Source organism: Salmo salar, chromosome 12 (assembly GCF_965601325.2).
Source record: "Salmo salar chromosome 12, fSalSal1, whole genome shotgun sequence".
NCBI classification, from domain to species: Eukaryota; Metazoa; Chordata; class Actinopteri; order Salmoniformes; family Salmonidae; genus Salmo; species Salmo salar.
The window spans coordinates 84,557,061-84,584,007 of record NC_138302.1 but is presented as its reverse complement, the minus strand read 5'-3'; positions in this window follow the sequence as shown (position 1 = coordinate 84,584,007).

The window sequence follows — 26,947 nt, the reverse complement described above, 5'->3', positions numbered from 1 at the left end:
CCAATAGAATAGGTCAACCTTTCTACTATGGGGGATAGTAGATTGACATAAGCTAGTGATTTTTCCTAGCCACCGTGCTTCTACACCTGCATTGCTTGCTGTTTGGGGTTTTAGGCTGGGTTTCTGTACAGCACTTTGAGATATCAGCTGATGTAAGAAGGGCTATATAAATACATTTGATTTGATTTGATTTGGCTATTCGTTACTCGTCTTGAGTAAATGTAAATGTGGACAGTTATTCTATCTTCAAAGTGCACATCAGAATTCGGTAAGAAACATTGTTGCATCCTCGACTTACATGTTCTATTAATATGAATTACACAACCAATACATATGGGTCAGGCAGATTTCTCAAATGTCCGGTGAATTAAAATGTTGCAGGTCAAATGTCCTAACGGAAACCCTGATTGGTATCCTTATACAGTGGCGTTACAGTGTGGTGGAATAGTTAGAAACAAGTTGTTTCTTCTTCATGTACTTCATTGCATTTACATACAGTATTGAAATCCATTAAAGGAATATTCTCCTATGATTAAAAGTGTCTCACAGTGGAGAGTGGAAATGTTTTCAGCCCAAAGCAAGCCCAGTTGTTTTACCTTACTGCCCAGGTATGCCTATATATTTTCTATTTGTCACTAACCCATCATTTTGACAGGTTTGACAGCTGCCCACACATGCACATCTCTTCACCTTCTATGCATAATTAAATAAGCATTGGTGTAATAAATACACATCTTTGAGCAGGTTATACAAGGAGTATCTTGGTTTATCCCATTTCCTCCCAAGGGATTGCGATGTCAGTGTAATTTGGTGTAATTATGTGCCTTGTGTGCCTATACTGTACTGTATGAGTCCAGGAATGTACAGTATTTACGTCTTCATTTCCTCTATAGAAAACCATATGGGTTACTGCTGTTCTGTATAATGCTTGGACTTGAGTGTCCACCTATCGCCACTAATCTATCCCTTAAACAAAACAATTTAAGAGATCTCCATTTTATTCAGCAACATTGCGTCATAGAGAGCGTACATCTGGGACGAGTTGCTCATGGCACTCCAAGCCTCCATTTGAGTCAGTGAAACCTGGGCACTTTGCATGTCCCATGAGTTCATGATGTGCCTCATCTCCCCTTGAACAGATTGCTGTGGAGCACCAACCCCAGCAGATGTTATTGAGTGGACATTTGTAAATATTTACCCGAGTGAGGCTATGAAACCCATGGAGGCCGACGGCCAGAGGGGAGGCCTTTGAAGCGACACATATTGGGTTGTGAGATGGCCCATATTTTAAATTGCAGAAGCCTCAGAATGAACACACAGCCATGGCGATCTTAATCTACTAGCGAGGACTAGAGGAGGTGGTTTAGAGAGAACTGATGATGATGTTCATATAGTTTTGGTCTTAGAACAAAATAGTCAGAGGTTTGTGGTGAAGAACATGCTTGTCCACAGCCTCAGGATTTGTAGAGTTGTTGTAAGCTTTGGGTCCTAGCTGAGAGTTTTTATGGTGCCTTATGTTCTGAGCTGTGTGTCTACAGGAAACACATCTTCCCCAGACATAATTCAATTTGATCCACGGAATTCAATTTATTTTCGTATTTTATATCAATATGACAGGAATAACTGACAATTTCGTTATTTTTTGTATTAATCGTACTTCACTCCAGTAGGCAAAGTAAATAGATGGAGCGAAAGAAGAGGAAGAAAGGAATAAAAAAGAAGGAATGAAAAGAGGAATAACTCTCAGCTTGACATTAGGTCTGCCGTGCTGCCAAGTGATGGGTCCCTAGAGAGAAGGGTCAAAGTATGCCTTGGAGCTTGCAGCCCATTGCATCTAATGAAGATAAAACAGACATACTATGAGCACCCTGAAGTCCATCATTACTGGAGCTAATTGGTCACTTTTAGATTTATCAGGAAGGGAGAGTAGCTACTTCATGGGAGGGATTTCATCCACAAAGTGAGGATGTTTTGCAATCTCCACCACTGTAGTACCTCTTACACACTACGGGACTGATCAGAACAGAACTATTCTAAGCCATTCATTAGTGAACACTACAGTATATCACAATAAGATATACAGTACATGCTTTTGCCTGTTGAGTCTCACTAGCAGCTCAGCTTCCGTTTTTGTAGTTAGATACACAGCACCAGAGGGGAATAAGCATGTTAATTATGCATTTGAGAATGATTATATGAACATATAAAATGTGGGTGAGTAGTAGTGCTCCTCTCTGTTGGTACAGTATGTCTCATTAGTGATATTCCCACAGCTGGATGTGGGCTTGCAAGATGGCCGACATGTCTCTCTAATTAGCTCCGCTGGTACCCCTCCTCCCTCTGCGAGCCCCATGTTAGCCTTCACTACCAGGACTTGCCTTTACTTTACCATGCAGGGGGTTGGCAATACTGATTGTGGTTCTGTTTCTTTAATTATACATTCCCTTTGTGCTGTGTAGCAGCTGTGTCTGGGGTTCTTGCTGGCTGTGCTGTGCAGGGTTCTATGTGATACTATTAATCAAGCAGAGGCAAACATTGGGGAATCAGTAACCTTGGGATTTTGAATGAAGAGAGAATAGGGGACCAGGGTCAATAGTTTGACTAGTGTTCCCAGTCTGTAGACAGACATTCCTTATAAATTGTTTAACGACTGAATATTTTTGACTGTTCGTTTTCTTTCCCTTTCCCTGTGATTCTCTCTCAGACAGTGATTTCTGTGCTGCACTCACAACTTTGTTAGCAGGGCATTGATGTGCCACCATCCCCTTGTGTCTTCCTACTGATGGAGGGTGCTGACGGGGGCATGAGGAACGCTAGCTTGGCTTTTGAAGGTGGGGGGAGTTATAGTTTAGAGGGTGAAGGTGGAAGGGGAGGGAGGGGGGTTAAGAGGGCTGATGTAGAGTCAGGAGTGGGTACTGTAAACAACTCTGGGTGAGCTACCTTTTCAGCCAGGGTGTCGGTGTCTCCACACAACATGCCAGCATTTATTTAGCACCAGGCAACAAGTTGTAGGGAAACCTGATCTCCTTACAAACAGGGGGCCGCTGCTGCTTCACACACGGCCATCCTGGCCTCCACGACGTCTCCCTGGTCTCTCCTCGTACCTACTCCTCTGTTGAGTGCCGATTATAGCCCACCACTGATGCACTTCAAGCATAGCCAAATCACCAGCTCTCACATTACACAGGATGAGCTCTACCCTGTCACTGACAGCTAAGGGCAGATGCATAGCTCGACGTGAATTTGTAAGGGGATCATCAGTTTCTTTCCCAGTATGCCCAGAAGAAAGGCAAGCCGCCGTGGGTCTGCTTGCTCAATATATTACACCTATAGCACAAGCAGATGCAGGAGGAGCCTCCGAGTTACACACCAGTAAACCCGCTGATTTGATTAAGAAAATACATACCTGTAGTCTGTTCTCTTTACTCCTTATTAGAGACTAAAAGAAGTGGCTGAGAGCTTCACTTTTTATTTTTGGAATCTGTTTGATGACTGTGCACATAACTTGGGGTGGCACTGCCTGGAACCAAACTGGGGGAAGCTGGCAAACCATTGTTTAGCAATTAAAAACAAACTGATCTTGGGTAGACAATTTTTTTCATGGCTGTTCACGGTATGCTCTCAGGCACCTTTCCTATGAACTGTTAATGTCTCATAGAACCTAAGAGAGAGAAACATGTAAACCCCTATATTACGCACAATGACAGGTAATACCTCTAAACGCATTGACTTTGTGATTACTTTGCGAACCATGAAGCGGTTACAACAAAGCTGGTGTTAGCTTAGCTAGTTGTCAGTTGGAGAAAGGACAGTGCCCACATCTGGAGTGTGCTGAGACAGTCTCACAGCTTATTAGGAAGCTGACATTGATTAGAAATGATCTGCCAAGTATAGGAGGGGTAAACTCTGGCAGTGTGTTTGGTATGGCATGTCTGATCTCATGCAGGAGCCCTGTCTACACACATGGATTAATTATGGGAACAGGCAGCTAAGCAATATCCCTGGATTGCTTTTTCCAGAGAACAACCTAAGGTGATCACAGAGCTGAATACTTCACTGTTTTCAATCAACATTAGATTCATCAGGTCAGGGTTATTGCGGCTGCCTGTCATAAATCTAAGGACCAATAAAGTGGACCCAAATGTTTTCGCCTTAAATTGACTTTATAGAAAGGAAACGGATTGACCCAGACGAACAGTGAATGTGACCTGTTGTGTCCAGATAGTGTGTGATCTATGACAGGGTCATCAGTGTGAGATATACTTGCTTTCTTTATGTGAGGGGTTAAAGAAGGTCCTCTTACAGTATCTCCCTTCTAGATATATACACAATAACTTGATAAGCAAGAGTTAGGGTGGATACATTCAATCAAAGTGGCTTATTTGGATTGCTTTATCATGGTTTTAATTATTTTTTTGTGAGTTTTAGGCCTACAGTATTTCAAACTACATTAATATTTTGCTGGGCTATGTTGTAAGCTACAAGATCTAGAGATTGAAGGTTCTTCTCAGCAACTCAAGAGGCTCATAGCTTCCGAGCCACCAGGCTTGGCCATAGAGTCATGTCACTTCCATCAGAGCTTTGATATTCCCCTGCAGAGAATCTTCACCTCGTCAGTCATCTTACCAGGAGGAGTGATGTGCCCATTATGCATTATAGAACTTCTATCTTACATAGTGGTTCTATTTTCACCTCATGGTCCAGTCACAGACAAACGACCCACAGATTTTGCAAGGATACCTGATACAATCCAGGCTTTTAACAGATAATTTACAACAACCAGTTATCTGTGGAGAAACAACAGGCATCTAGGTAGCCTAGATCAGAACAGGTAAAAAGTGAACTGTCATGTTGAAATAGTATTAGTCATATCAGGTGTGATCTTCTGAACCAAGTGAATTGCCTAATGCCAAACAGCACATGACTCAACTCAATTGATCATAAGTCAGTTGATCATATCATGTCCAAGGGCTCCTTTATATGACCAAAAGGTTTGCATTTTAGAAACCAGGACGAAGTCTGGCCATACCTTCTGCCAGTCCTGGTCAGCAATGTGGTTAGAATCATTGGGATACAAAACAGGACAGCTATACTTGTAAGCCTTCCAAATTAGGTAATGTGAAGCCTAAACCTTCTTGGGCTCCCGAGTGGCGCAGCGGTCTAAGGCACTGCATCTCAGTGCTACAGGCATCACTACAGACCCTGGTTTGATTCCAGGCTGTATCACAACTTGCCGTGATTGGGAGTCCCATATGGCAGTGCACAATTGGCCCAGTGTTTTCCGGGTTAAGATTTGGCCGGGGTAGGCTGTCATTGTAAATAAGAATTTGTTCATAACTGACTTGCCTAGTTAATAATTTAAAAAACATTGTGCGTGACCCATCTGGACAGAAGTTCTGTATGGGTAGGGGTGCTACAACCCATGCACTGATAAAACCATCTAAACAAAAGGCAGATGAGATGGCATCTCTTTGACGCCCCGACTCCCAGCTTTCCCACAGTGGTGATAAGCTCCAGTCCCCTCACCAGACACATGCAGGGTAATATGTCTTCCTGGATCTAAGGCTACAGGACTATACACTCTACTGGTCCAGTATTGCAGAGAACAGGAGAACGGAGGAATAATCGAGAAAAGCTCATTTGGTATTATCATGGTAGAAAATAGAGGAAATGTACGTGAGACACGTGAGACATCATACATTTCATTTTTACTGCATATTGACATGCCAATATTTACTGAGACTGGTCCATGAATACCAACACAGTAGAAAGGCATGGACAGTCATGAAAGCCCCTTGAGTCACAGGCCATAAGACGCATAGATACAGCCCACAAGCAATCAAGCAGATCTAACTCAGATACCCCCATTCCCCTCTGTGGAACTACAGAGACTTTCCAAACAGCCACTTGTTATTCCGTGCGGAGATATTGAGCAGGAATTGAAAGCTCGGTCTACAGCCACGGGCAGCCTCCCCCTAATTCTGCCAGGTATTGTCTAGCTTTTGTTTTGAAGTGGAGAGATAAGGCTTTAGAAAGGGAGAGGCGGGCTACCCCCAAAGGAGATAGATATAACATTAGTTAGATTGTGATAAACAGAAATTATGAAAGTGCTATGGCTTTAAAATACAGGTTATCAGCAGGGATGAAGAGGCTGTCTGAGAGCCCTGCACAAAGTAGACATGCAGGTAATTACCAGGACATGATGGGTTTAAACACCTCCCACCCTGGAGACATGCAAAGCATTGGGGATGAGCCCTACCCTGCTGTCTTACAACACAATATTAGGAAGGTGTTCTTAATGTTTGGTAAACTCAGTGTATATTATTATTATTATTATATTATAAGTACGATAAATAGAAGACTGATTCCCTATATATGAGGTCATGAAAAGGCTGGGAACTCAGACAGCCTGTCTGGTAGTCAATATGCTGGGGGACACAACACAGCTGGTCTGTGTGTTAGTACAACACTCCAAATTCAGCACTGCTGCCCCTGCCTCATTCCTCATGTGTACAGCTGTGTGACACCAGCCAGGAGTAAGGGTGGTCAGCTCAAGACACATGATATAACCACTCACTGTAGGGACGTCTACCACTGTTTCTACCCAGACACCTTAGTTTTTCTTTGTATCCAGAACTTTGCATCATCGAGCTAAGTATACACGTTCCACATGACTTTACTTCGACTCGTAATGCTGAGCAGTTACTGAGGACATGATTCAACCGCAAAGACCTGGGAGGTTTTGACTTAAATCTGCCTGAAAATCTATGGCAAGACCTGAAGATGGTTGTCTACTGTAGCGATGATCAACAACCAATTTGACAGAGCTTGAAGAATTTTTTTAAAGAATAGTAGGCAAATGTGGCACAATTCAGGTGTGGAAAGCTCTTAGAGATTTCCTCAGAAAGACTCACAGCTGTAATAGCTGCCAAAGGTGCTTCTACAAAGTACTTATGTAAATGAGATATTTCTGTATTTCATTTTCAGTAAATGTGCATAAATGTCTAAAAATATGTTTTCATTTTGTCATTATTGGGTATTGTGTATAGATGGGTGAGAAAAAAAATCTATATTTCATCCATTTTGAATTCAGGCTTTAACACAACAAAATGTGGAATAAGTCAAGGGGTATGAATACTTCAAAAGTCATGACATTCATTGTGTATTCAGAGTAGTTACTTGTGTTGTACATAGTGATGCTTCAGTATGCATGGTCCCTTCCCTCTCTTTGAATCTATAACCAGAAACTGGCTGTGTTACTCAGTGTGCCTTTGCATGAGTATCAGTCAGTTGGCATTCTGCATAGTCATGTCTGTTCTAACCTTTGGCTGGTTGTTCAATTTCTACTTAATAGTAAAATTGTACAAATTAAATGTTTCTTGTAACCGGCATGTTACCATAAATTCCCTGTTGCCAATATCAATAAGGGATTGGTTTGTTTGAAAAATAGAAGTTGGCATACTTTAGGCATACAAATATAATATTATTATCTACATATGTAGATATTTATTGTTCCCCACGATGGAATCAGGGAGGGGAATTTGGATCTGTCTCCATCCGTCCGTTCTTTCGTACGTTCGTTCGTACATTAGTCACACGCGATATCTCAACCTGCACTGGCCCGATTTTGATGAAACTTGAGTGAATATTGCATCTTGCCATATAGATCTGGCATTTTCTAAATTACATTGGCAGATGGTGACGCTATAACAAGAGATTGTAAATGCACATTTTATAAAGTCAGGCCCCTCACCCCGTTTTACCTAAAGTCCTGAAAGTTGGTACATAGGTCCCTCTCCTCACAAAGAACAAATTTACCTCAGAGACCCGTAAGGTCCACCATGATGGAATATCCGCCATTTTTTATATCGTGAAAAACACTTAAAACGCTACTCTTCTGGCACCGAATGACCAATCTTCACAAAACTTGAAATGTGGCATATATGGATAAAGGTCTCGCAGCACAATATTTTCCATACTAGTATCTAAAACAACATTGACCAATAAATATTTACATGGGCGTGGTCTGGCACATAAATTCATATAAGTCAGTTAAGGATATTCATATTGTAACACCATTTGGTACACATGTTGCAAACACTGTCAAGACTCAATATATGCAAGAACATTCATATCGACCATACGGTGGCGCTATAACAGTCACATGTTTATATCACTTGATCTGTTTGTGTCATAGTCGTGTGTGTAGGTGGCAGGGAAGTCAGGCGCAGGAGAAACCAACTTGGTTAAACTGGAGTAGTTTTATTAACAAAAAACAAACTCCAAAACCAACGTACAAAAATAACATGGGTAAAAATAACCCGTCGCACACCAATACAACATACACGAGTACATAAGATACAAACAATCACTGACAAGGACATGAGGGGAAACAGAGGGTTAAATACACAACATGTAATGAATGGGATTGGAACCAGGTGTGTAGGAAGACAAGACAAAACCAATGGAAAATGAAAAACTGATCAATGATGGCTAGAAGACCGGTGACGTCGACCGCCGAGCACCACCCAAACACGGAGGGGCATCGACTTCGGCAGAAGTCGTGACAGTTTGACTCAGAGTGCTGAAATTTGGCACAAATGCTCAGGGATATAAGTCTAGCTTACCCATGCGATATTTCAGACAGCACTTGCCTGATTTTGATGAAACTTGGGTGAATGATCCGTCATTACACTGGGGTGGGGGGCTGCATCATTCGTGGGGGACTTCATGTTTACTGTTGCATTTTTTTATTTGTATAATGGTTAGTGATACACCCAGCAGTCATATGAGACAGAATTTACTTACCAAGCTGTCACCAAACTCTCTTTCTCGCAAGACTGATTGGATAAGTCCAGGGATGTAGTGGTGGGTAAACTCCATTTACACACCTTTTAATTTGTGAAATAGTGTTTACTTACCATTTTATTTAGTTAATTTTCATTTACCCACTTATTATTGCGTTCCCAGTAATGATCAATGGCCACAACACTAATGTTATTGATCTGAGTTCTAATCGCATCTGCCTCTCTGCGAAGGAGTAGACTCATGATTTAGCTATGCTCGTTATGTTTGCCTGCTCCCCCCGGATTTGTCTTGCTAGCAGCGCAATTATTCACCACTCTGTCCAAAGGCAAACTCCGCCCACTGCACAGGCCAAGATGTGAAATTAACTACTTCAGCCCAGACCAAAGTTGACAAGTGGAAGAGAAGGGTCATGGCTAGAATGAATCCATCTTTTGTCAAATTAATGTCAAACGTTGAAATGTTTTGTATTATACCTAACCCAAACCCTTTCCCTAACCATAACGTAATTATCGTAAGCTGCTACGTTAATTATCCTAACCTGTTGCATAAATTCTCCTAATCTGTTACAAATTTGACAAAAACTGGATCCATTCTAGCCCTGACCTGTTGACAGTGCCTGTCACGGGTGTCGTAGGGATTAGACCAAAACGCAGCAGGAACGTGTAAACTCATCTTCTTATTTTATTAAAGAAGGAAAAGAAAAGAAACACGTATACAAAAACAGCAAACGACACTAAACAGTCCCGTCAGGTGCACGAACACAAAACAGGAAATAACTACCCACAAACCCCCATAGAACAAACACCCCTATAAATAGGACCTTCAATCAGAGGCAACGAGAAGCAGCTGCCTCCAATTGAAGGTCAACCCAATAAATACCACATAGAAATAGACCAACTAGAAATAACATAGAAATACACTAACATAGAACATAACCCAAACAACCCCGAAACACCCTAAACAAACACCCCCTGCCACGCCCTGACCAAACTACAATAACAAACAGCCCCTTTTCTGGTCAGGTTGTGACAGTGCCCTTGCGAGATGCCAAACATAAGCCAATTTGCTTTACGTCTCTCGACTTCTGCCGTATCAACAGACATCTCCCAAACAAAAAAACCCAGACCTTCAGAGAATGAGTGTACAACTGGTTAATAGTTGCTGATATTTCAGTCAGATGGCAAGGTAGCTAGGCAGCACACTCAAGGGGCTCTGGCTACTGTTAGCCAGATAGCTAGCTAGTTGGCTAGAAAGATAAAGTTCTAAGCTAACGTTAAACGGAGCCTGACCTCAGCAGGAGCAGTTGACTGAAATTAAGCTAGCTAGCTATAATCTTAACAAAAGATAAGACTACATAAGTTCTCATAACAAAATAACTTTGCTGTAGTGAGACAGACAGTGGTGAGGCAGCCTGCAATGAAGGAGTCAAAGGAGACACAGAGAGAGGAAGCTAGCAGAGAGAGAGGTTAGTAGTACAGTGTGTCCCAAACTTGGGGTAGGGGAACTATGTGGGATCCCTGGAAATGTAAATAGGGTCCCATGAGAGTATCTTTAATCTTATCAAACACATTAATAACTTGTTTTTAATAAACTAAGGGCCTTTTACACTGCTATAATGCACTTCCATGCCATTATGTGTTCGGACAGCATGTGGGACATAAAATTTAGTGAAATATTTTACTTTATGTAACTAGGCAAGTCAGTTAAGAACAAATTCTTATTTCAATGACAGCCTAGGAACAGTGAGTTAACTGCCATGTTCAGGGAAGAACGACAGATTTTTACCTTGTCAGCTCAAGGATTCGATCTTGCAACATTCCGGTTACTAGTCTAACACTCTAACCACTAGGCTACCTGCTGAATTTAAATGTAAAGACAATTTAATATTATTCTTATGTATATCACATGTATATAACTGCTTTACAGATAGTATTGAGACAGTGGTGAAACAGACAGTGGTGACACTGAGACAAGCTGCAATGCAGGAGGAGGCAGGTTCCCACACTTGGGGTCGGGGACCGATATGGGATCCCCTGAGAGAATCTGTAATCTTATCAAACACAATAACTTGTTTCTCGTCAAAGCATATAAGATACAACATTTTAGAGTAAACTATGGGCCTTTTACACAGGTGCACTTTAGCTGTTTACAAAACAGAACTTAATTGCAATGCAGCTCACATGAGATACTAAGAACATGAACTTGATTAAAAAGCTAACACATTTCAATATAAACATCTCCACATCCTATTCTTCTGGTGTAAAGTCCAAACTGGACAACTGTGCCGTTTTCAAGAATTGTTAAATTAAAGTTAACTATTTGGTTGTAAAATCATCACCTCTTGAAGATGTCTGATTACCAATCAGACCTACAAATGTCTAATTATTCCATGCAAAACAATTGCGCACATTTAGCTCTATCATCAGAGTTATACAGCAAGTAACTCCATGCACATAATGCAAATAGTCCGGGTAGCCTTTTGATTATCTGTTCAGGAGTCTTTTGTCCTAGACTTGGCACTCCAGTACCGCTTGCCTTGCGGTAGTAGAGAGAACATGACTGGGGTGGCTGGGTCTGGGGTCTTTGACAATTTTTAGGGCCTTCCTCTGACACCGCCTGGTGTAGAGGTCCTCAATGGCAGGCAGCTTAGCCCCAGTGATGTACTGGGCCGTACGCACTACCCTCTGTAGCGCCTTGTGGTCGGAGGCCGAGCAGTTGCCGTACCAGGCAGTGATGCAACCAGTCAGGATGCTCTCGATGTTGCAGCTGTAGAACCTTTTGAGGATTTCAGGACCCATGCCAAATCTTTTTAGTTTCCTGAGGGGGAATAGGCTTTGTCGTACCCTCTTCACGACTGTCTTGGTGTGTTTGGACCATGTTCGTTTATTGGTGATGTGGACACCAAGGAACTTGAAGCTCTCAACTTGCTCCACTACAGCCGCGTTGATGAGAATGGGGGCGTGCTCGGTCCTCCTTTTCCTGTGGTCAACAATCATCTCCTTAGTCTTGGTTACCTTGAGGGATATGTTGTTATTCTGGCACCACCCGGCCAGGTCTCTGACCTCCTCCCTGTAAGCTGTCTCGTCATTGTTGGTGATCAGGCCTACCACTGTTGTGTTGTGTGCAAACTTAATGATGGTGTTGGAGTTGTGCCTGGCCATGCGGTCATGGGTGAACAGGGAGTACAGGAGGGGACTGAGCATGCACCCTTGGGGGGCTCCAAGTGTTGAGGATCAGCGTAGCGATGTGTTGCTACCTACCCTCACCACCTGGGGGCGGCCCGTGAGGAAGTCCAGGATCCAGTTGCAGAGGGAGGTGTTTAGTCCCAAGATCCTTAGCTTAGTGATGAGCTTTGAGGGGACTATGGCATTGAACGCTGCGCTGCAGTCAATGAATAGCATTCTCACATAGGTGTTCCTTTTGTCCAGGTGGGAAAGGGCAGTGTGGAGTGCAATAGAGATTGCATAATCTGTGGATCTGTTTGGGCGGTATGCAAATTGGAGTGGGTCTAGGGTTTCTGGGATAATGGTGTTGATGTGAGCCATTACCAGCCATTACCAGCTGACAGCTGTGGCATATCAAGAAGCTAATTAAACAGCATGATTATTACACAGATGCACCTTGTACTGTGGGCAAAAAAAGGCCACTCTAAAATGTGCAGTTTTGTCATACAAGAACATGCCACAGATTCCTCAAGTTTTGAGGGAGAGTGCAATTGGCATGCTGTTGCCAGATAATTTAATGTTCATTTCTCTACCATAAGCCGCCTCCAACATCGATTTAGAGAATTGGGCAGTACGTCCAAACGGCCTCATAACCACAGACCACGGTAACCACATCAGCGGAGGATCTCCTCGGAGGACGATCCGGCTTCTTGCGGGATCGTCTGAGACCAGCCACATGGACAGCTGATGAAACTGAGTATTTCTCTCTGGAATAAAGCCCTTTTGTGGGGATGAAGGGCTGGGCCTGGCTCCCCAGTGGGTGGGTCTGGCTCCCCAAGTGGGTGGGCCTATGCCCTCCCATGCCCACCCATGGCCGTGCCCATGCCCAGTCATGTGAAATCCATAGATTAAGGCCTAATGAATTTATTTACATTTATTTAAATTCATTAATTCCTATGAACTGTAACTCAGCAAAATCATTGAAAGTGTTGCATGTTGCGTTTATATTTTTGTTCAGTATACATGATCATTGATGTTTACTAATCATGGAAAGCATGCAGTTACTTACAGTATAACTCTGATGATAGAGCTAAATGTGCGCAATTGTTTTGCATGGAATTATCTGAAATGTGTAGTTCTGAATATGCTCAGTAGGTGATGATATTTAAACCAAATAGTTATAGCATGTATTTAACAATCCCTTGAAAACGGCATGTAGTTGTCAATGGTTATAGCCAAATCAAACATATTCTGACGTTTTACTCAAAATGACATATTGGCCAGAATGTAATGTCACAATGAATGTATGTCCAAATTAATATAACATTATTAAAATACTATCATTTTATTAAAAATATATGTGTAACATATATTTTTGTAGTTTTTAATAATGATATTAGTAATGACAATATACACTGCTCAAAAAAATAAAGGGAACACTTAAACAACACAATGTAACTCCAAGTCAATCGCACTTCTGTGAAATCAAACTGTCCTCTTAGGAAGCAACACTGATTGACAATAAATTTCACATGCTGTTGTGCAAATGGAATAGACAACAGGTGGAAATTATAGGCAATTAGCAAGACACCCCCAATAAAGGAGTGGTTCTGCAGGCGGGGACCACAGACCACTTCTCAGTTCCTATGCTTCCTGGCTGATGTTTTGGTCACTTTTGAATGCTGGTGGTGCTTTCACTCTAGTGGTAGCATGAGACGGAGTCTACAACCCACACACGTGGCTCAGGTAGTGCAGCTCATCCAGGATGGCACATCAATGCGAGCTGTGGCAAGATGGTTTGCTGTGTCTGTCAGCGTAGTGTCCAGAGCATGGAGGCGCTACCAGGAGACAGGCCAGTACATCAGGAGATGTGGAGGAGGCCGTAGGAGGGCAACAACCCAGCAGCAGGACCACTACCTCCGCCTTTGTGCAAGGAGGAGCAGGAGAAGTACTGCCAGAGCCCTGCAAAATGACCTCCAGCAGGCCACAAATGTGCATGTGTCTGCTCAAACGGTCAGAAACAGACTCCATGAGGGTGGTATGAGGGCCCGACGTCCACAGGTGGGGGTTGTGCTTACAGCCCAACACCGTGCAGGACGTTTGGCATTTGCCAGAGAACACCAACATTGGCAAATTCGCCACTGGCACCCTGTGCTCTTCACAGATGAAAGCAGGTTCACACTGAGCACGTGACAGACGTGATAGAGTCTGGAGACGCCGTGGAGAACGTTCTGCTGCCTGCAACATCCTCCAGCATGACTGGTTTGGCGGTGGGTCAGTCATGGTGTGGGGTGGCATTTCTTTGGGGGGCCGCACAGCCCTCCATGTGCTCGCCAGAGGTAGCCTGACTGCCATTAGGTACCGAGATGAGATCCTCAGACCCCTTGTGAGACCATATGCTTGTGCGGTTGGCCCTGGGTTCCTCCTAATGAAAGACAATGCTAGACCTCATGTGGCTGGAGTGTGTCAGCAGTTCCTGCAAGAGGAAGGCATTGATGCTATGGACTGGCCTGCCCGTTCCCCAGACCTGAATCCAATTGAGCACATCTGGGACATCATGTCTCGCTCCATCCACCAACGCCACGTTGCACCACAGACTGTCCAGGAGTTGGCGGATGCCTTAGTCCAGGTCTGGGAGGAGATCCCTCAGGAGACCATCCGCCACCTCATCAGGAGCATGCCCAGGCGTTGTAGGGAGGTCATACAGGCACGTGGAGGGCACACACACTACTGAGCCTCATTTTGACTTGTTTTAAGGACATTACATCAAAGTTGGATCAGCCTGTAGTGTGGTTTTCCACTTTAATTTTGAGTGTGACTCCAAATCCAGACCTCCATGGGTTGATAAATTGGATTTCCATTGATTATTTTTGTGTGATTTTGTTGTCAGCACATTCAACTATGTAAAGAAAAAAGTATTTAATAAGATTATTTCTTTCATTCAGATCTAGGATGTGTTGTTTAAGTGTTCCCTTTATTTTTTTGAGCAGTATATAACAATACATGAAATGTAATCTCTCCCATTCTATTGTCAGCATTGCAGTAATGATTCTGTTAGGTTGATATATGGTAAATGTTTGATGTCAGGGGTGGTGAGCTTTTTGGACTCAATACTGGCCAATTCAATCTTTCATCTTTCCTCCTCTGTTTCATTTGGATGTTATTCTGACATTCTGAGGGAGAACGCAGCTTGGCCTGCAGTACTGTTGGCTTCTCTCGAGGCCACACATGGTGACATAATTCGGAAGACTCAATCATAAAAAAATCACAACCAATATAAAGAGATCTGCATCAAACCAGTGGGTGCTGGCCATGTGACTTCAGCGCACGTAAAGCACATGGAGCAATTGCATTAGAGGCAAAGGGGCCTGCTGTTGCCAGACTCTTTATTAGACTGGAAGACTTGTTGGACCTCCGGTGCAGGTCCCATTTATAACATCATTATCATATTTGTCAACTGGAACCGAAAGCATTGTGATAAAATACAGGATTCTGTTGAATTACAGCCAAGCCGGGGCAGCAAGAAGAAGGACCTGACTAACTCCTCCATCATGTGTGTTTTGAACCGCCAACCCCAGCCCTCAGCATGCAGTGCATGAATCTGAACTTTGCATGTGGAGAATTCACAAATATTTTTATCTTGCCTGCCTAGGCTGAAGCTTGCTGTCGTTTTGCCTTATGTGTACGCTTGTGAGATAAGCAGGGAGAGATGGTTCAGATAGGATCTTCCGTCATCCCAGTTTGAAGATGGGCGACCACAGCTTTGCTCGGTTATCAGGACACATCTAGAGAGACTGACAGCATTCAATTATCCAAATGCACACATTCACATTTCTACATGGTAGGCTGACTCCAAGAGAATGGGAAGCACAATATGTGACATCAGCCTATAAGTGTAGTGACAGGAGCATCTCCCAGACTGGTGATCTGTTATTCACCATGTAACATGCATTAAAATGGCGGCGGAAGAAATGGCAGCAGTTTTACGGGCTCCCAACCAATTGTGCTATTATGTGTTTTTTTTTGTGTTATTCGTAACTTATTTTGTACATAATGTTTCTGCAACCGTATCTTATGGCAAAAAAGAGCTTCTGGATATCAGGACAGCGATCACTCACCTCGGATTAGACAAAGATTTTTTTTCTTCAACAAGCAGGATGCACGGGATATACTGCTAACACCCGACAAGGCCAAAATCCCCGTTATTGGCAAGAGGAAGAGACGCAGGTACAGAGGACACAGAGCGGGGTGCCTCATAAGGATCCGTAGAAGGCAAGTAGGAAAGCTGCCGTTACCGTCAATATTACTCGCTAATGTACAATCATTGGACAATAAATTAGACAAGGTACGATCACGAAAATCCTACCAACGAGACATCAAAAACTGTAACATCATATGTTTCACGGAATCGTGGCAGTATGATGACATGGATATTCAGTCAACAGGATATATGCTGCACCGGCTAGATAGAACAGCACACTCTGGTAAGAGGGGGGGGGGGGGGGGGGGGGGTGCGGTCTGTTAATATTTGTAAACAACAGCTGGTGCACAAAATCTAAGGAAGTCTCTAGATTTTGCTCACCTGAAGTAGAGTATCTTATGATAAACTGTAGACCACACTATTTGCCAAGAGAGTTTTCATCTATACTTTTCGTGGCTGTTTATTTACCACCACAGACGGATGCTGGCAATAAGGAAATAAGCAAACAGGAAACCGCTCACCCAGAGGCAACGCTCCTAGTGGCCAGAGACTTTAATACAGGGAAACTTAAATAAGTTTTACCTCATCTCTATCAACATGTTAAAATGCGCAACCAGAGGGAAAACAATTCTAGATCACCTGTACTCCACACACAGAGACGCGTACAAGGCTCTCCCTCGCCCTCCATTTGGTAAATCTGACCACAATTCTATCCTCCTGATTCCTGCTTATAATCAAAAATTAAAGCAGGAAGCACCAATGACTCGGTCTATAAAAAAGTGGTCAGATGGGCCTAAACTACAGGACTGTTTCGCTATCACAAACTGGAACATGTTCCGGGATTCTTCCGATTGCATTGAGGAGTACACCACATCAGTCACTGACTTTATCAATAAGTTCATCGAGGACATCATCCCCACAGTGACTGTACATACATACCGCAACCAGAAGCCATGGATTACAGGCAACATTCGCACTGAGCTAAAGGGTAGAGCTGCCGCATTCGAGGTGTGGGACTCTAACCCGGAAGCTTATAAGAAATCCTGCTATGCCCTCCAACGAACCATCAAACAAGCAAAGCCAGGTCTAAGATTGAATCATACTACACCGGCTCCAACGCTCGTCTTATGTGGCAGGGCTTGCAAACTATTACAGACTACAAAGGGAAGCACAGCTGCGAGCTGCCCAGTGACACGAGCTTACCAGATGAGCTAAATCACTTCTATGCTTGCTTTGAGGCAAGCAACACTGAGGCATTCATGAGAGCATCAGCTGTTCCAGACGACTGTGTGATCACTCTCTCCGTAGCCGATGTGAGTAAGACCTTTAAACAGGTCAACATTCACAAGGCCGCGGGGCCAGACGGATTACCAGGATGTGTGCTCCGGGCATGTGCTGACCAACTGACAGGTGTCTTCACTGACATTTTCAACATGTCCCTGATTGAGTCTGTAATGCCAACATGTTTCAAGCAGACCACCATAGTCCCTGTGCCCAAGAACACTAAGGCAACCTGCCTAAATGACTACAAACCCGTAGCACTCACGTCCGTAGCCATGAAGTTCTTTGGAAGGTTGGTAATGGCTCACATCAACACCATCAACACCATTATCCCAGAAACCCTAGACCCACTCCAATTTGCATACTGCCCAAACAGATCCACAGATGATGCAATCTCTATTGCACTCCACACTGCCTTTTCCCACCTGGACAAAAGGAACACCTACGTGAGAATGCTATTCATTGACTGCAGCTCAGAGTTCAACACATTTTTACATTTTTAGTCATTTAGCAGACACTCTTATCCAGAGCAACTTTCAGTAGTGAATGCATACATTTCATTTCATGCATTTTGTTTTTGTATTGCTCCCCCATGGGAATCAAACCCACAACCCAATCATTAAGTTTGCACACGACAGTAGGCCTGATCACCGACAATGATGAGACAGCTTACAGGGAGGAGGTCAGAGACCTGGCCGGGTGGTGCCAGAATAACAACATATCCCTCAAGGTAACCAAGACTAAGGAGATGATTGTTGACTACAGGAAAAGGAGGACCGAGCACGCCCCCATTCTCATCAATGTGGCTGTAGTGGAGTATGTTGAGAGCTTCAAGTTCCTTGGTGTCCAAATCATCAACAAACGAACATGGTCCAAACACACCAAGCCAGTCGTGAAGAGGGCACGACAAAGCCTATTCTCCCTCAGGAAACTAAAAAGATTTGGCATGGATCCTGAGATCCTCAAAAGGTTCTACAGCTGCAACATCGAGAGCGTCCTGACTGGTTGCATCACTGCCTGGTACGGCAATTCCTCGGCCTCTGACCGCAAGGCACTACAGAGGGTAGTGCGTACGGCCCAATACATCACTGGGGCTAAGCTGCCTGCCATCAAGGACCTCTACACTAGGTGGGGTCAGAGGAAGGCCCTAAAAATTGTCAAAGACCCCAGCCACCCCAGTCATGTTCTCTCTACTACCGCATGGCAAGCGGTTCCGGAGCGCCAAGTCTAGGACTAAAAGGTTTCTCAACAGCTTTTACCCCCAAGCCATAACACTCCTGAACAGGTAATCAAATGGCTACTCTGACTATTTGCATTGTGTTCCCGCCCCCCCAACCCCTCTTTTACGCTGCTGCTATTCTCTGTTTATCATATGTGCATAGTCACTTTAACTATAGATTCATGTACATACTACCTCAATTAGCCCGACTAACCGGTGCCCCCGCACATTGGCTACCCGAACGATCTGCATTGTGTCCCGCCACCCACCACCCGCCAACCCCTCTTTTACGCTACTGCTACTCTCTGTTCATCATATATGCATAGTCACTTTAACCATACAGACATGTACAAACTACCTCAATTAGCCCGACTAACCAGTGCCTGTATATAGCCTCGCTACTGTTATAGCCTCACTACTGTATATAGCCTCACTTCTGTTATTTTTCACTGTCTTTTTACTGTTGTTTTTTTATTTCTTTTCTTATCTATTGTTCACCTAATACCCTATTTTTTACTTAAAAATTGCACTGTTGGTTTGGGCCTGTAAGTAAGCATTTCACTGTAAGGTCTACACCTGTTGTATTCGGTGCACGTGACAAATACACAATGATTTGATTTGATTTGATGGAGTTGGGTTAAGACGGCCACCCCAATGAAACGTGTTGAGTCTCTTCAAGAGATCTGCCAATTTCTCACTCACTGCTGTCAAATGTATAAGACGAAGACAAACTGAGGACATCATGCTTTTCACACATATCATTTGTTTGAGGACTGCGATCCATTTATTATTATATAATTGAAACATGCATAATTTAGTGGTGTCTTGAACACAAGCCTAAGTAAATATTTCTGAAGGCAAATTGAGGGAATTGTATATGAGGAATCTCTCTTTTTTATTATACGCAATCACTCGGTCTCTTGCCAACCCTCTTTCTCCTTCTCTCATCTCTCTAGTCCTCCCTCTCTCTCTCTCTGATGTTTTTCTGAGGAAATGAATGTGAATGTGTGTAAATGTGTGTAATTGACCTGCTTTAGACTGAAGTGCTGTGGTGCTTGCAAACCAGGCTGTGTGCATGTGTGCATTAACCAGACCCTGGGGCCTGACAGCTCTCCAGTGGAGGCAGGCAGCGGGACTACAGGGGCGGGGGAACAGGGACCAACGCCTGTCATGGTGCATTCTGACTCCCATGGCTTACACTAACAGCAGCCAAATTCTGGTACACGTCTATGGGATTAACACTAAGAACTGGAGTCAAAGGTCAATGGGTTTTAAATGGTGATATCCAGTACACAGAAATATAATAAATCAAGAAGAATGCAGCCTCGTTTTGAGTGAATGTAAACCAGAAAGAGCATCTCTAGTGTTAATGGCTGGCCTTTCAGCTCCTGCTGTGCTGAATTCATGGTTATTCCCCAATGAAACTAGGTTGCTGAAAACACTCTCATCTAAATGCTAGATCAGGCCTCTTTACCATTGGCTTGTTTTCCCTTGGAACTCTTGTCCTGACCTGGCAGTTGTTCAGAGCTCACTTTTTAAAGGTCCATTGAGTTTCTGTTGGTTTGGGGGGATTGAGCCTCTGCTCTTGATCACACAATGTTGGATGTCTTGTCCTGTTGAGTGTCCTGCACCTCTTCAGTTCACCCCTCAGTGAATCTTAATGCAAAGTGTTCATTTATGGGTTTTAGGCATTACGTCGTTACTCATCCCCGTTTCCTAATCAGCTTCATGCTGGTGTTGTTTTACCACAGGACTACTTTCATACATCTGTTTCTGATTCTTCTGGGAAGCAGGGATATAAATGCATTCCTATCAACTGAATATAGATGGGAAGTGTAATTGCGATTCCGAGTTTTGCTACAGTACGAGTATTGAATTACTCCTGTAAAACAATGTGTTCTACTTGAAACTGAAAAGAGGAGACACGGGAGTACTAGTCCTCATGTTAATAGCCTGCCCTATTCCAAATAACTCAACTTCTCTCCTCTGCCCTCAAAGGAGAAACAAGGGGTTATCAAGGGTCCTCACCTTTTCATAATTTTGATTCAGAGGCCTCTTTCCTGAAATTCATTGCTAGCTAGCGTCATTATTTCTGTCTGCAATCTTTATTTCTGCCTGTAATCTGTCTGTAGTCTTACTCTTCATTGCTCTGTCCTCCTCAAGACCATATGATACTAGGGCTTTTAGTAAGCTTTATCCTTTCTGGGCTAGGATAACAGCCAGTTGAATCCCGTGGCGCGTTATTCAAATACCTTAGAAATGCTATTACTTCAATTTCTCAAAAATATGACTATTTTACACCATTTTAAAGACAAGACTCTCGTTAATCTAACCACACTGTCCGATTTCAAAAAGGCTTTACAACGAAAGCAAAACATTAGATTATGTCAGCAGACTACCCAGCCAGAAATAATGAGACACCCATTTTTCATGCTAGCATATAATGTCACATAAACCCAAACCACAGCTAAATGCAGCACTAACCTTTGATGATCTTCATCAGATGACAATCTTAGGACATTATGTTATACAATACATGCATGTCTGTTCAATCAAGTTCATATTTATATAAAAAAACAGCTTTTTACATTAGCAGGTGACTAGCATGTGACTAGCATTCCCACCGAACACTTCCGGTGAATTTACTAAATTACTCACGATAAACGTTCACAAAAAACATAACAATTATTTTAAGAATTATAGATACAGAACTCCTATATGCACTCGCTATGTCCGATTTTAAAATAGCATTTCGGTGAAAGCACATTTTGCAGTATTCTAAGTAGATAGCCCGGCATCACAGGGCTAGCTATTTAGACACCCAGCAAGTTTAGCACTCACCAAAGTCAGATTTACTATAAGAAAAATGTTATTACCTTTGCTGTTCTTCGTCAGAATGCACTCCCAGGACTTCTACTTCAATAACAAATGTTGGTTTGGTCCCAAATAATCCATTGTTATATCCAAATAGCGGCGTTTTGTTCGTGCGTTCAAGACACTATCCGAAAGGGTAAATAAGGGTGACGAGCACGACGCATTTCGTGACAAAAAATGTCTAAATATTCCATTACCGTACTTCAAAGCATGTCAACCGCTGTTTAAAATCAATTTTTATGCCATTTTTCTCGTAAAAAAGCGATAATATTCTGACCGGGAAATCGTTTTTTAGTACAAACAGAGCGAAAGTAAAAGCATGGGATCCCCTCATGCACGAGCGTCAGTCTGATGGCCCACTAATAGAGCACTTGCCAAAAGCGCTAATGTGTTTCAGCCTGGGGCTGGAATTACATCATTCAGCTTTTTCCCGGGTTCTGAGAGCCTATGGGAGCCGTAGGAAGTGTCACGTTACAGCAAAGATCCTAAATGTTCAATAAACAGAGGCAAGAAGCCCAAGGAATGGTCAGAGAAGGTACTTCCTGTTTGGAATCTTCTCAGGTTTTTGCCTGCCATATGAGTTCTGTTATACTCACAGACACCATTCCAACAGTTTTAGAAACTTTAGGGTGTTTTCTATCCAAAGCGAATAATTATATGCATATTCTAGTTTCTGGGCAGGAGTAGTAACCAGATTAAATCGGGTACATTTTTTATCCAGCCGTGCAAATACTGCCCCCTATCCCCAACAGGTTATTTAGCTAACTGGTTAAAGTTTGTTATTTGAATTTATCGTTACAGCAAATTGTCTTCTGCTGACAATATAGTATGTGGACACCCCTTCAAATTAGTTGATTTGGCTATTTCAGCCACACCCGTTGCTGACAGGTGTATAAAATCGAGCACACAGCCATGCAATCTCCATAGACAAACATTGGCAGAGCTCAGTGACTTTCAACATGGCATCGTCATAGGATGCCACCTTTCCAACAAGTCAGTTAGTCAAATTTCTGCCCTGCTAGAGCTGCCCAAGGTCAACTGTAAGTGCTGTTATTGTGAAGTGGAAACTTTGACCGGGCAACAACAACCCAGCCATGAAGTGGTAAGCCACACAAGCTCACAGAACGGGACCGCTGAGTGCTGATTGCAACACTCACTACAAACTGCCTCTGGTAGCAACGTCAGCACAAGAACAGTTTGTTGGGAGCTTCATGAAATAGATTTCCATGGCCGAGCATTCACACACAAGCCTAAGGTCACCATGCACAATGCCAAGCACCGGTTGGAGTTGTCTAAAGCTCGCCACCATTGGACTGTAGATCAGTGGAGCAATGAATCACGCTTCACCATCTGGCAGTCCCACGGACAAATCTGGGTTTGTCGGATACCAGAAGAACGCTACCTGCCCGAATACATAATGCCATCTGTAAAGTCTGCTGGAGGAGGAATAATGGTCTGGGGCTATTTTTCATGGTTCGTTCTAGGCCCCTTAGTTCCAGTGAAGGAAAATCTTAACGCTACAGCAAACAATGACATTCTAGACAATTCTGTGCTTCCAACTTTGTGGCAACAGTTTGAGAAGGACCTTTCCTGTTTCAGCATGACAAACCAAAAACGGTTTGCCGAGATCGGTCTGTAAGAACTTGACAGGCCTGCACAGAGCCCTGACCTCAACCCCATCGAACACCTTTGGAATGAATTGGAACACCGACTGTGAGCCTAATTGCCCAACATCAGTGCCAAACCTCAACCTCAGAATAAATCTTGTGGCTGAATGGAAGCAAGTCCCAGCAGCAATGTTCCAACATCTAGAGGAAAGCCTTCCCAGAAGAGTGGAGGCTGTTATAGCATTAAAGAGGGGACCTACTCCATATTAATGCCCATGATTTTGGAGTTAGATTTTTTGAAAAGTAGATGGCCATGTAGTGTATTTGTTTTGTCAGCATAGGCCTATACTTTGTCTCCACTAAATGCCTTGTAAAGTTATGAACTGATAAACATAACATTCTGCTCCAACCTCTTCACATGTGCAGCTTTCACACGCTATAAATTGGCCAATGATACACACTTAGAGAGGACTCCTGGATCATGGCCCCTGCTGTCCCTGTGCCAGGGAAAGGTCATGTGTCAACACTGCTGCATCTCTATATCCTCTCTTTAATGACAACTTCCAATACTCAATAAGTCATGGACAAACATGTCCTTTAGCCCTTCTCCCCGTTGTGGACTGGAGAGAGTTGTGGGAAGGATGGAAGTGGGGCCAGGGGTACTGGGGGTGCTGCTCAGCTGTCAAAGAGAGGGAAACTGGCTTTGAAGAGATTATGACTGGACCCTGCTGTGCCTCATCTAAACTTATCCTGAAATGTTGTCACACAGAGAAGCAGAATAAACACAGCACTGAGTGCTAGAGTAGAAACACTCCCTTTCCCCAACACTGCTTGACGTTATCCTCCTCTCCTCAACAACTGTAGTGTTGATACTTGAGTATCTCTCTTTGGATATCTATTTTGCACTTTCTTTGCTTGATGAATGTGATTTCATTGTGACAGCATACTGTCCCCGTAACACTACTCATTAACATTCCAAGGTGTAAATTCTCTTTGTCTACACATCAGTGACATCAATTACTTTTGTTAATTTGAATAGAACCACAAATTCCCCCAAATAAACACTCACAAATCAATCCATCTTTGAGAAAAATGTGTGAGTAAACTCAGAGTTTTACCTGAAATGGCTCTGTCGAGTGCAAAAATGGTTTAGTAGTTATGACCAACATACCTCCAGTAGGGGCAGACCTAAAGAAAATAACATTACTCACCAATGTGCGGAAGAGATTTTGATAGATGTAGATTTGACTTTATCTTGCCTTCTTAAAAGGTTGAGACCCTGAGAGGGCCAAATTGCTTGGTGAAACCGAAAAAAATCTTTAAATCTAACAATGGAGTGCACACATTCTCGTGTCTCCAGAGGACATTGGGTATGTATTGCAGCACAGAATGGCACAAACCAATCAAATGAGTGCATTGTGTTCTTCCGGTAGAGCTAGCACAATGTTTAATTGCAGCCAGGAATACGGGTAAGCAGGATTAAGAGCTAGATTCAGCCTGTACCCACCATGCCGCCACACAAAGAGTTGAGATGACATCAGCTTGATCATTTTAATTATCCTGTAATCCGCTTTTCCTTGAATGAGTTTCTCATTAAGCCATGCTGTAATGTGCCTGTCATAAGAGAAAGCACTGTAGGTTTAGGATTGTTTTGGAATCAAGGATCTGATGAAATGCTAAGTATGGCTGAACTTTTTGGGGAAAGATGGGTGGTCGAAGCAGTAAGTGGTTTTCCACTCATAGTGCCTCTTATAATTCTGGCTGAGAGTTTTTGGTGTGATGTCACAGACGGCATGACCTCCACTACGCCTGCACCTGGAACATTTCCTACTCAGATATATCGCAAGTCATGTTTAACTACCTCTGTAACGGTCTGGGTGTAGCTGGTGCAGAGGAATCAGGCGCAGGACAGCAGTGATGAGTAATAAAAGTAACTTTACTCAATAATATACATTCCATGTAGTAAATACCAAGCCCACACAAAAGGACCGAAATACATAAAACAAACACGCACAAAAACCATGGGGAAAACAGAGGGTTAAATAATGAACATGTAATTGGGGAATTGAAATCAGGTGTGTAAAACAAAGACAAAACAAATGGAAAATGAAAAGTGGATCGGCGATGGCTAGAAAGCCGGTGACGTCGACCGCCGAATGCCGCCCGAACAAGGAGAGGGACCGACTTCGGAGGAAGTCGTGACAACCTCCCGTTCATTGTGCAGTAGTACTATTTTACTACAGTTGTGTGTGAGAGGGTAACGATAGAAGTATATCTTAGCGTGACGCAACTTTAATTAATGAGAATTTATAGGGCCTTGTAGTGACCACAGTTTCCAGTGGAGGCCTGACCCACTTTGCTTCCACTAACATAAACATGCAGGGGCATAACAATCTTGGCCTAAGACCATAGCCCCCATACCAATAGGCCTACACGTACCACCATCCACTGTATGAATCAACCTTCTACTGTTTCAAAACTTCTCTCTCCCATTCTCCAACCTGGCAGTTGCTCTGTTCCAACAGTAAAGTATGTTATGACCAGTCACAGCATCTCTATACTTTAAACTGCATTGGCCACAGTGCTGCCTGGAAACGGACATTGATGCCAACTAGGGCACATTCACCCAATGGCTTACAACTTAGAATGTGGATTTAGCTAATCGCTCCACTGCTGCAGTAGAGCCAGTTGAAAAGCACAGTTTAGTGGTATATAATTACTGCTTTGATTAAAGAGACAGTAGCGTGATGATCCTTAGCATTCCAAACATGATTAATGGCTGTTTGGATTTAGTTGACTGACTTAAAATGTCTGTTTAACCTCCAAGAGGTCTGATGTGAAAATGAACCAGTCATATTTAATGAAAAACCAGGAGAAACAAGTTACATCCCCATGAACCCTCGGTCCTTCAGGAATTTGACCCTTTTTCGAGGGGTTTAGTTCAAGTGATATTGCAACAGCTGTACTTCTCTTTCTAGTTGGGAAAATGGTATAAACTTGAGAAGGGTGCTTTCCTTTGAAGTATGAAGGGCAGGGCCTGTCAGTCAATCTGTGGAAGACTAAGTAATTACAGAGAGGCCAAGTGAGAAAGGCCAGAGGGTGCGGGGTGGGGCCGAGCTGTGTGTCTTTGGACTTTTGAGAAATATTGTCAAACCATGGTCCAAAGGATTGTTTACACTTGCAAAACACTTTGAGTTAAACAGTTGAAGAAAGTCTTCCACAAAGCTTTCCAAGGCTTTGACATTCTACAATAACCAAAACAACCAAGCGATACCGTGCTCCAGGAAAACAAATCCTTCAGTATGCAAAATAATAAACAATTCTTTAATCAGATAAGGGCAAAGATATATGGAGGCCCCAGTGAGCCAGCTAGTGATGCATTTATACAAATAATGAGTTTCCATTTAGGCTGTTTTGAAAATCTTCATGCCCCTCGGGTGATTCATGAAGTTTTGTGCCGATTTGTATCACGTTGTCAGAGTCAGTCATTCATAATGTGACAAATCTGGGACAACGTCAACTTGAAAATGGGTCATGATGCGGGATACCTCGCTAAAGGCAAATTATGTCATATATTTTGTTTATTAGTGCATGTTATGCTTTCATTATAGATTATGTGCCTACAGTGGTTTGAATGAATTGATGGATGTATGAATGAATAACCCCTATTTGCATTGATCAATGTCACTCTTGCTATGTGTTGTGTAAGCCTGTCAATACTGGAGTCACTCTAGAGGTAGAAATATGGCGCTCAGGTCGATGGACAGCTAAAGGCCATTGTTAAGAGCAGTTC